Here is a 12,921-nt window from a genome sequence, read left to right as displayed (position 1 = left end):
GTTCAATCTCTAGATATCAATGTTTGATCAAAGTTTGATGAGTTTGAGTGTTTGAAGAACAAAGAATGAGAGATGAAGAACAAGTGGGGAAGTTCCCACTCGAAATTTGCAGCTAAAATTCACTAATATAGAGGCCTAGTTTTGTGGGATTTTTATTCCCAATGAAGGAAAATCTCCATTTTGATCCCTCTAAACTTTAACTTTTTTTAAAACTTACCCTAAACTTTTAATTTTACACTTAAAATATGAAATTGGCCTCCAAACTATATCCATAATATCTAATTAACTCTCAAATCAATAAATAACTATAATATAACATTATATTAGGGTATAATAACTAAAATTAGGGACACGAATGTGACATCCGACCACGCGGTGAGGCGTGATATCCACACGCCCGCGTGTCGGATTGGCAAAAAAAATAGAAATTCCCCTCCCCAAAACCCATGAAAGGGCATTTTCGTCCTTTCACAGGGCTAGGGGTGGGAATTTGGGGCTGGGTTTAACAACACCCTAAGTTTTACATTGGTATATAAAAATTGGTTTTGGACCAGTCAAATGATAACACGTATATATTCGGAAAAAAATTGAGTAAGTTCAATTTAACAAAAAAAAAATTACATACGTAAGTGCAAAATCAGGCCCCCAATGGACCAATCTTATATTTGTCATTGTTTATACCTAAGTGGCACCAAAAGTTGTAAACACCACTAAACATGCTCTTATAACATATTAGTAACATATACATATTGCGTTCGGAATTAATAATGCGTTATTAATGAGGCTCGGAATTAATAATGCTCCTAGTGTATTAAGAAAGGGCCAAAATATGAATATTATTATATTTTTTATATATTTTAAATCTCACTATTAATCGAGATAATACAATTATATGTGATGTGTGAATACGATAAGAAAATAATATTAACTTTATTATGACAATTTCATTTGATACTAATTCATACTAATTCAATTTCATTTGATACTAATTCATACTAATTCGATAATTGATAAGACATAAATACAATTCTATTCTACAAATTACCACATGTATATAATATAAAAGAAAAAGTTTTGAAAAACATATCGTATAGGACATCCATTTCAGTTGCATACTTGATTGAAAATTACTAGGCCTTAATTATTAAAACTCAACTTTAGTTTATGTGTTTGCTTTAGCCAAATATCATTTCATACTCCCAAGTAATATTATTACCTTCTATTAGACCCAAATAGATTAAGAATCCATTTGTTTTACCTATTGTTTGTCGTTTCTGTTTATTGTTACAGTTTGTTGTTGGAAAAGACTGCTTTTCCAAAAAACAAGGATTCTCTGTTTTTATAAAATATTACTCCCTTTGTTCTACAATACATGTCTTTCTAGAAAAAAAAAATTTGTTACACAATACACAGGGGCGGAGACAGCCCGGAGCCCAGGGGGGCTCCAGCCCCCCCGGACTTCGACACCACCCTTAAGGAATAGTGGTTTAGTTCCGGGTAGCCCCAAAATAATTTAATTAGTACTTATATTTTAGGCTGTAATCATATTACATAAAATTGGTTTACTTTGTTGGTTTATGTGCTATCTAATAATCCCTTGCTTTCCATGATGGCCTAGGTTCGAGCCCTCTACTTCTCATTTTTTGTTCTATTTGTAATGTGCTTCTCAGTTTTTGTCTAAATATATCCCATATTATTAATTTTTTTTCATCATTGTTTTTCATCTAATTATAATTTTTTCTTAAACTAAAATATCAATATTATTATCTAATTTAATTATTTTTTCATCATTATTATTAATTAATTGTAACTTTTTTCTTTAATCAAAATACCAATGTAAATATTCAAATAAAGAATAATATACTTATTTAGGAGTTTTAATTTAGGAAATTAGCATTAAATTTTAGAAAATTAAATATGTATATACACTAAAACGAAACAATTTATGTTGGAGAGCAAAAAAAAAAATTTGCCCAGCCTTGACGGACTGGACATTAGAAAATGACTCTAAACCGTATGGCTAAAATTAGCCCCCCCAGATACGAACTCTTGGCTCCGCCACTGACAATACATGACATTTTGCTTCAATCTATGCACATTAATTTACTTATACCAAATATACCCCTATTTAAGTTGACTTTTTATCTTGGTAATAGATAAAGTTACCAGTGGATGCAATTAATGCAAGGGTAACAAAATATTTTACTTAAAATTAATTGTATTTCTTAATTAGTGTGCATTAATCTTAAAAGATATGTATTGTGGAACAGATGAAGTACTTCTTAAGGATAAAAGTCAAATGGGAGATCACTAACCAAATACCTAAAACTCTTATTTTTGAAATGAAAAGGCAAACATGAGAATGAGAATGAGTTACCAAACACTCCCTAAATCCAAGACTGGCAAAGCCCTTTAGACCCGTAAACCCATCATTATCCTATATAATCCTATAGAAGGAAGGTATGTAATGACAGACTCTCACGTTTCTCTATTTTATCTCTTTATTCTTATATTCCTACAAACTTTAGTATCAGAGTATATGAATGAACCACCCCAACCCCAAAGCAAATCCAGTGATCAGAATGACAACAACTCCACCTCGAGTATCCAATCAACCCGAAAGATACACTTCCTCATTAGCTTCCGAATTTTTTTATAGAAGCACATAGTGGTATCATCAAAATTCTAATTAGACCAATGAATAATGATCATACAATTAATTAATAAATAATTACTATATAAATTGAGATGCTTATCAATGATAAGTAGGGCTGTAAACGAGCCGAGCCGAGCTTTGACCTGCTCGAGCTCGGCTCGGCATAATTGTATAGAGCTCGAGCCTCGGTTCGAGCTCAGATATCTGTTCGAGCTCGGCTCGTTTAGCAGCTCGTGAGCAAACGAGCTGCTCACGAGCCGAGCTCGTTTAAGGTTCATGAGCAGAGCTCGTTTAAGGCTCATGAACCGAGCTCGTTTAAGGCTCGTGAGTAGAGCTCATTTAAAGCTCAAGAGCAGAAGGCTCACGAGCAGGGCTCGTTTAAGGCTCGCGAACAGCTTATTTTAAAATTCTTTTAGCAGTGTCTATTATCAGTTCCTAATATCAAAATCATGAAAATAGACAAATCGCCGAACAAAATCAGGGAAATGGAAAGAATAAAATGAATTAGAGCTTGAGAATATCCAAATCACTAAACAAAATCATGAAAACATACAAATCACCCATCCTTCAAAGAAAAAAAAACACATGCAGAGGTTGAGGATTCAAATCACTCATAGCAATTGTTGATTGGCGAGTAGATTATCACCGATTAACACTGATTCGTAATATGCAGAGGTTGTGGAAGCTTTGACTGGAGGAACTCAAGCAAACGGATGGTTGTCGTCGATGTTCTTGTGCGGCGGAGAGAAAACTTAAGAGGTTGGGTGGCGGAAGAAGAGAAGTGAGAGCAAAGAAGTCTTTGTTCAAAAGTGAAAAAACCCTAGATAGTTAGTATGGTATATGGGCTTAAGTTGAAATCAAAATAAAAAGGGTCAAATACATAAATATCATAATTAAGTACAAAATTACAACTAAGTCATATCACCAAACTTAATTCTTAATATGTCATTATTCTCTATATATTATGATTTTATACCGTAATTTAAAAATTCTAGACTCCAATTCATAAATCATAAACCCTAGTAAATATATTCTAGACTTCTAATTTATAAATTTTAATTCTTAAAATATATTAAAAGTACTTATTTTACTAGTTTGATATAATCTAAAATTATGACTTGACATAGTTGTAAATAGTTTTTAAAAGATGAATTTCTATGTAATTTTCCCAAATAAAAAGTATTTTTATATGGGCTTTTAAGTTATACGGAAAAAATGGTCTTCAGTTATAATTTCTATGTATTGTATGGATTTTTGGCTATATTTCTACCTTCTCATTTTTAATTTGATATAATATTATTTAAATGAGGTTTTATCGAGTTTGTTCACGAGCTTTTATCGAGCTTGTTCATTAACATTATACCGAGCTTGTTTGCGAGCTTTCGAGCCGAGCTTTGGCCTACTCAAGCTCGGCTCGTTTACAAATCGAGCCTAAAAATCGTGTTCACGAGCGGCTCGTTTAGAAATCGAACCGAGCCGAACCGAGCCGAACTTTTATCGAGCCGAGCGCCGAGCTGCTCATGAGCGGCTCTGCTCGTTTACAGCCCTAATGATAAGGTTTGGCTTTAAAAAAAGGAAAAGCTAATATAAGAAAGACACGTAATATGTATGCCTTGAGAAAGTAGAAATGTACACATCAGATTTTAGTTTTATTTTTATTTTTCTGTTTTTATTATATGCTTTTTGTTTTCTCACAAGTGGAGACAGATCACAGTCTTGTCATTTTAGAGTTCCCCATTTTTCTCAATGTTTATGGCGGACAGATCCCGGTCTCGCTGTAATTGAAATCTTACCGCGCAGTAAAACAAGGATTTAAATTAAATAAATAAGGAGTTAAATTTTAATTTTAATTTGTCGATATTTATAGCTGTATCTCCGCATCTTGTTTTAAGATATTCTCGACCGCCGCTGTCGTAACGTAACGTAACCAATGTCTCCTATTTTCAATCTTTTTATGTCTTACACTTTTGTTTTAATTTCATTTGCCTCCCCATCATTTTTTCATTTCTACCCTTTTCATATTTTTATTTTTATTTTTAGCATAACTTCAAAGGTTTAAAATCAATTAGATCTTAAACTACATGATAAAGTATAAAAATACCTTTAATATTTACGAATAAGAATAATGCTAATCTTAACGTCTAAAATGGTGCAATTTTATCCCAATATTCGTAGACAAAAGCAATTTTATCCTTAATGTTCGCAAATTAACTCAATTTCAGACAGTATTATAAAACACAGATACTTTGTTCCTTATTCTGCACTAATTGCACATAAATTGATTGGAAAAATAATTTTATATTTTTTACGATTTAATAATAGAATTGGAGATTAATATTTTTAAATTCGGTGAAATATTTAAATTTTTTTGTCAAACACATACAAAATACATTATAATTTTTAAATTTTTCTTTTTCAAATTTTCACGTTTAATCATATGTTTATGATCCGTTACTGATGAGTAATAAAATGACGCAATGTGAAGTGTAGATAAAAAGATTCATGATTGATAATACAATTTGATGAATAATTTCTCCAATTAACCCAATTATCAACGTTAGGGGTAAAATTGCTCTTGATTCCCAACGTTAAGGATAAAACTGTACAATTTTAGACGTTAGGGATAAAATTGTTTCTAGCTGTAAACGTTATGAGTATTTTTGTACATTATCCCTTACATTATCATAATAATCAATCCGTCATTTAAATTAATTGAGTCTTTATTCTAAGCAAAAATCATCAATTGAATTCTCATAAAAAATCATTCAATTGAATTCAGATCATCCTCCCCAAATTCATTTTGAGCCCACACAAATCAATACACACAACCTATGTTAAATAATCATAGTTTCAGATTTTAGAATAAGATGGTGACTTCATTATAATTTTTGCTTATTTTAACAATTTAATTGATGATTTTGATAATTAAATTGCTAATTTACTTTGAGGTTTTAGGTCAAATGAGTGTTATGGATAATTGATTTTTTTATTTATTAGTAATTTCAAATGTTTGAGGGGGTAGCAGGCAAATAATATGGATTGACTTATTCCCTATTTATCATATTACCATATAGTATATTATATATGATTGTCTTTGTCTGAGTGCCTAACTAAAAAAAATATTGTGGACAACATGAAAATATTTCCAAAAGAATTAATTCATTTAAATAAAAATATGTAATTAATAATTATTGTACGATAGAATATAAAATTATTATGAATAATGATATAGACAATATTTTAATACGTTATATATAGCTTAGTAGCCTATAATGAAATGAGAGATTAAATGTTAAATGTCTGTTTAATTCTTATTTTTGTAGCTTCTTTCATCACTCCAAAGAATAAATAGAAAAGGTTTGGTTATTATTGAAGTTGAGCTACCACCGGTAGTTATTTTAGAGAGAAAATCCACTAATTTTATTATTCAACACAAAACAGCTAATAAAACTAGAATAGTTGAATTAAACTGTTTCTAAAAATCAGTAATATAACTGGATTATGTGAAAATAAAGAATAAAGAAAATGAACAAAGATTGATATTCTTTATTAAAGTAAACATGTGTTTATAATCTCTATTTATACAATTTACAAAACAAAAAATCTACTTCCATGTCCCTCTCTCATTTGTCTTTGAATTTCGTTCTTAGTTCGTAAAATAATAGTGATTACGGAGCCAAGGTCAATTACTTCCGATGTTATTCAATGGATCTGCGCTACAAGAGATAAGCCTAAATCTATTAATTTACTTATTGATTAGATCCGGATTCATTACTTGTTCCTTAGAGGTTAGAGAAATCCATTAGGCTTCTCCATTGAAGCCTTCAATTATATCAGAGCGAGTTCTGAGGCTTATGTGGGTTCTCATCTTAGTGGAAATGTCCCCAAAACTTAAGGAAAGAAGCGCAAGCGTTTCTATGACAAGGGCAAAGAGCAAATAAAGGAATCCAAAGAAAAATGGAAGATAAAAAAGAACAAGCGCAAAGTTAACATCTCACATGTGAAATGTTACAATTATCAGCAAAGAGGGCACTATGCATCTGAATGCAAAGTCCCTAAGGTACATGTTCCTAAAACGCTTGTTAGTCAAGTTTATGTATCTTCTAATGTTTTTTTTTACTGAATTAGATCCTTTATGGATAATTGATTCAGGTACAATGGACCATGTGACAAAGAATCATGAAGCCCTCGTAGATTTCTGACGCTTGCCATAGGGATCAAAGTGGCTGTATGTAGGAAACAACTCGAAGGTCGAAGTTCGAGGGATTGATACTTCTAGGTTGGTTCTACGAGGAGGTTGGACTCTCTTCCTACATGATGTTCTTTATGCCCCTGAGATTCGTCGAAATCTCATTTTTGTTTCACAATAGATGAATATGGGTTTTAATTTATTTTTTAACGATAATAGCTTGAAGTTGTGTTTGCTAGATACCTATTATGGATCTGGTTATTTTACGAATGGTTTGATTGATATGGATGTTGAGTTAAGTACTTATAATAAATCCATTTCCTTTAATACTGTCTTTTATTCTTCTTTTGATAAAGATGCATTATTATGGCATGCTCGTTTGAATCACATAGGCCAAGATTGTATGAATCAATTAGCTAAAGAATACCTTTTAGGTAGTTTGAACCACATCGAATTACCAGAATGTGAGACTTGCCTAAAAGGAAAAATTTCAAGAAAACCGTTCAGAAAGGCTACTAGAGCCAACTACCCTTTACAATTAGTCCATTCAGATGTTTGTGGTCCAATGAATGTGAGGGCTAGGTACGGGGCCTACTATTTCATCACTTTTATTGATGACTATACTAGATATGTTCACGTCTATCTCATGTTTCACAAATCCGAGGCATTAAGCTGTTTTAAAAAGTTCATGAACTTAGTCGACACTTAGTTAGATAGAAAAGTCAAAGCTTTGAGAACTGACCGAGGTTGGGAATATCTTTCAGATGAATTCAATGTTTTATGTGATGAAAAAGGAATTGAACATCAGTTGACAATTCGATACACTCCGCAACAAAATGGTGTTGCCGAGAGGAGGAATAAAACTCTTCTTGATATGGTTAGGTCGATGATGGATAAGGCCAACTTACGCATTTCATTTTGGGGAGATGCGTTGCTCATGACAGCCTACATCCTAAACCGAGTGTCCTTCAAATCCGTCACTTCCACTCCATATGAACTAGGGACTGATTGCAAGCTCGTTTTAAACTATTTAAAACCTTGGGGTTGCATCGCTTTCGCCCACGACACCTCGAGTAAGTTTGGGAAACTAGGCCCCGGGGGTAAGAAATGTATCTTTATAAGATACCCAGAACTGTCAAAAGGATATGTTCTAGTGGGATAAAACAAAGATGGAAGAGTTACAGAATTTGAATCATGAGATGTCATCTTTCTGGAAAATGATTTTCTGAAATCAGGCGATGTCGACCAAGATAGCACCCTCTATGAGGAATTAGAGCCTAACGGACCTCTCGATTCGAGTGGGAGAATTTCTGAGGAACCTGATAATGTTCAAATTGCTCAAGAATTCGAGGAACAAGATCATGTCAGTGTACCTCAGAACGTTACGAATACTCTAGATCCGGATGAAAGTGGGAATGTTATTCCCCATTATTATGAAAGTATGGAACTTGGTCCCAGTGGGAGCATGCCGAATTATGATGAATATATGAAATTCGTCTACAAGGATTCGGAACCACGTCGCACTAAAAAACAAAATGTTAGTCACCGACGATTTGGTGCCGAAGGCTCAACTCTTTTAGTAACTCCTTGTGATGATGCGGAATCGAAGAATATTCAAAAATCTCTCTCATGTCCCGAAAAGGACAAATGGATTAAAGCAATGAAAGAGGAAATGGCTTCCATATGAGTCAACCATGTTTGGGAATTGGTTGATTTACCCAAGAGTAGAAAGGCAATTAGGAACAAATGGGTTCTCAAGATTAAGCGAAAGGTTGATGGCAGTATCAAAAGATACAAAGCTCGCTTAGTCGCCAAGGGCTACACACAACAAGAAGGAATAGACTTTGAGGAGACATTATCTCCTATTGTAAGATTTACTTCCATAAGGCTCATACTCGCAATAGTGGCAGAGTTGGACCTGGAGCTACATCAAATGGATGTCAAGACAGCATTTCTCAATGGAGAATTCGAAGAAGAAATTTACATGTAACAACCTGTAGGTTTCGGTCGAGAAGGCTGCGAATAAAAGGTTTGCAAATTAATCAAATCGATTTATGGCCTTAAATAGTCTTCAGGACAATGGTACATTCATTTTCATGATAAGATAACATTGAATGGCTTCAATCAAATTGAAGAAGACCATTGTGTCTATACCAAACGCTCTAGAAATAAGTTTATCATTCTATCATTATATGTTGATGATATCCTAATTGCAGGTAATGATATGACTTTTGTAAATCAAGCCAAATCTTGGTTAAGTTCAAGTTTTGAGATGAAAGATATGAGAGAAGATGCATATATCCTTAGGGTCCATATCATAAGGGATCGCTCAAAGAAACTGTTGACCTTATCTCAAGAGACTTACATCAACGAAGTTCTTGAGCGATTCAATATGCAAAATTGTAAACTCATAGATAGCCCAACGAGCAAAGATCATGTTTTGAGCTCAAAGATGTGGCCCCAAAACACAAAAAGAAATCCAGAAAATGGAAAACGTTCCTTACGTGAATGCGGTTGGTAGCCTTATGTATGCAATGTTATGCACTAGGCCTGATATTTTCCATGCTATTGGGATGGTAAGCAGATCAATTCAACCCAGGTCAAGCTCATTGGTCTACTGTAAAGAGAATACTAAGGTATCTCAAAGGAACAACATACTATTCTCTATGTTACCAAGGGAAGAATCTTCTACTCAAAGGATACACAAATACAGACTAGGCAGAAGACTTGGATAAAAGAAAATCCACTTCTGGTTACATCTTTTTACTCAGAAATGGGGGCAATTCCTAGAGTAGCAAGAAATAGATAGGTGTGCATTATCCACCATGGAAGCTGAGTACGTGTCTTACTCATCCACAACCTAAGAGGCCGTTTGGTTGATTAGATTCATGGATCACCTAAACGTTGTTACAACAAGCTCTCTAGTAATAATCAATAGTGATAGTTGTTGGTCCCGTGTAACGTGAAAGTATTAGTTCCAGGGGGGTTAGGAACTATTAAAAAAAATTATATTAAGGCTGACTTATTTTAAGTTTAAGACTTTTACTCAGTCTCTAGGTCAGCACCGCTGAGTAGGGTTTGAGACAGCTTTAGTCAACTGCTGACTAGAGCTATTTCAATTGTGAGTTGGGAAGCAACACTTGGCTCTATTTTCAACTCAGCACTCAGATTACTCAGCTCAGCGTATACAAGTTATTGTTTCACTGAGTAATATTTAGCAAGCAATATATGTATAACAAGATAAAAGGTTAGAAGTTACTCAGTAGACTTATCCTGGTTCAGCCTCTTTGCCTACGTCCAGTCCCCAGAAATCCTTTCGAGCTTTTTGAATCCTCTACTGAGCTCTTTAAAGGTAGAGCACAAACCGTTTACAATAGCAACTGAGTATGCAAGAGTACCTTCCTCTATTCCTCTACTCAATCCTATCTCTACCACTGAGTACTATAACCGAGTACTCAGCCTTTCTCTACCACTGAGTACTATAACCGAGTACTCAGCCTCTTGTTGAGTGATTTCCGCAAGTGCACGGTTTCGCTTGTAGTAATAAAAAGATATCGATCCCATAAGGAACGTTTTTCAATAAAAACTTATTTAAGTGTAGATTAAATACGACTTTAAGGTTTATATAAATAGATAATCGTTATTGGGAATTGGTTTTGAAATTGATAGAATAAGAATTAGATTAGAATATGTAGAGTGTTAGAAATCAATTCTGTTTTGAATATGAATTTACGAAACAGAAATGTTTAGTGCTTAGAAAAAGAGAATAAATGTATTCGTTTGCATTAAGCAAAGAAAACAACTTTAAACTTTGTATAAATTATAAAAATGTAATAATGTAAACTCCTTCAATTAAAGGGATTTGAATCGCAAACAATCCTCCTACGGTCGGGTTAGATTGCTACCTTAACCAAATTAATACTTATGAAAGAATTAATTTGCCTAAGTGTTCAACAAAGTTTCCTTGTAATGATTTTGAATTTAACTATGTTTTAATGAAAACACCAGAACTCACTTCCAATCTTTATCAGAAGTGCTACATAAAAATATATTGAATTATATGAACTTTATTAGATGAAGAATGAATTTGATACAAGTTTACAGAGAACAAGAAGCATGGAAGCTTTCGTCGACTTTCAAGTAAAAGGGTTGTCAATCCTTTCCTCGAACCTCGATTAGAGTTTGTCAGGCTCCTGGGTCAAATCCTCTACTTAATCTTCTCGCTGAATCTTCGAAATAGAGACGGGTACTTCTACTACCAAAATGTAAACTAATATAAACAAATCTTAATCTAAATCTAAATGCTACTGTGTTTGTAATTATTTGATAAACAATGTGTGTACATCATATTGCTTTTTAACAAAATCGAACTTCTAACTCTGAATTGCTTGACTCAGAATTTCTGCATTAATTTGGTACTAAATCTTCTCTTCAATATTTTATATCAACTCTGAAATCAACTCTTTATTTATAGATGTTGAGGAGTCGAGTCTAAGGAACGTGTCTGCTGTGAAGAGATGTTCTTATCCAATCGAACGGACGCATTTCTTTGAAAACGAACAAGTGTATATAGTGATGCCTGAAAATCTAAACTTACCGAGAATGTAAATTCTCGGCCGAGAATGGAGAAACAGTTTTTTCAGCCTTCGAACGAAAGGAGGGGAAGAGCTGGGCGATGCGTGTCGCGACCGAGAATGGAGGATTCTCGGTCATGACACGGGATTAATTTTCTCCGTCTTGACTTCGTCCTCGTCCTCGTCCTCGTTTCGGTGTGTTTGATTTTCATCGTCTTTGACTCATTTTGTAGGGGTTTTCCTTCATTTTTGACCTCTTTTCGTTCCTATTTGGATTTTACCAAATATTAAGGTACCTTGCATGAAAGAAACATATTCGAACGTAAAAGTATTCTAAATAGATATAAATAGCACGATTTCATAGCAAAACTGATGTAAATATAAATGATATTTTAGGTATATTTTGGGCTTAACACATCTCTTTTCTAACCTTTTACAAATGATAAGAAATTGTTCTTGATACAACAAAAAACACTTTAGATGAATAAATCACTCTAGACTTTTACACAAAACTAAGAGTTGGTGTAAGAGCTTGCTTTTTCTTTTCAGACAGAGCTTTTGTATTTTATCAAAGGTTGACTTGATGAAGATCTCTTGTTTGTCTTGATTCAAGTGTTGAAGTGGCATTTTTATAGTGATGTCTGAGGTATCAATTGTTTGCATCCCAACATAGCCGTTGTGGGAAAACGTTCTTCTTTCATCATCACTTGGTTAGCACTCAGTGATACAGGCCAATCATGTCTTCTGTCTTCGTCAGATGTCAGGTTTGTCTTCTTATTGACGTCAGATGGTCCATGCTCTTTCTCGAAAAGTCTTCCCGACAGATTTCTGTAGCTTCTAAATTTTTCAAAAAATGGACAAACTTTGTCTTCCAAGTTGACCGATCATTAACGCTGACCTGACAATCACCCAGCTTGACTCAGCGGCTTCGTCTTCAAGCTTTACAGAAGACTTTATTTTTCAAGGGTAAGTTGCACTTTACTCAGCTTCGGCTGCGTGACTTTCAACAGCTGACTTGGTCTTGACTTTCTCTTATAGATTTCTTAGTTCCTATTCTTATGAATCAACTTACTCAACATTGAACAAACACATTAGTACAATTAAATCAAAGAACTTAAGTTTAATTGTGTTGGAATATTTTTATCATGGAGTTTTACTTAAATAATTTTGTCAAATCAAAATCATGTGGAAAGGTGTTTCAACAAACTCCCCCATTTTGATGTTGGCAAAAATATTCAATAAAGAACTCAGTATTGAGCTCCCCCATGATAGTTGACCTTTACTAATCTTCTGAAGATTCTACGTCGTAAGGATTGAACCACTGACTTAGTTTTACTCTAAACCTTTTAAGATTTAATCAAATGAGTCTAAGATCAGCTTCAGAGAAAGGTCAGTACTTGGAACATTTTATCTTTACTCAGTTTCGAAGGTTGATTACTTTAAGTTCAGTTATTGAAGTGGAAGTTACACTGAGTAGACAAATTTGGGGCTGAGTAGTTTTA

The sequence above is a fragment of the Euphorbia lathyris genome, chromosome 9 (assembly GCF_963576675.1).
Source record: "Euphorbia lathyris chromosome 9, ddEupLath1.1, whole genome shotgun sequence".
NCBI classification, from domain to species: Eukaryota; Viridiplantae; Streptophyta; class Magnoliopsida; order Malpighiales; family Euphorbiaceae; genus Euphorbia; species Euphorbia lathyris.
This window is presented reverse-complemented; position numbering follows the sequence as displayed.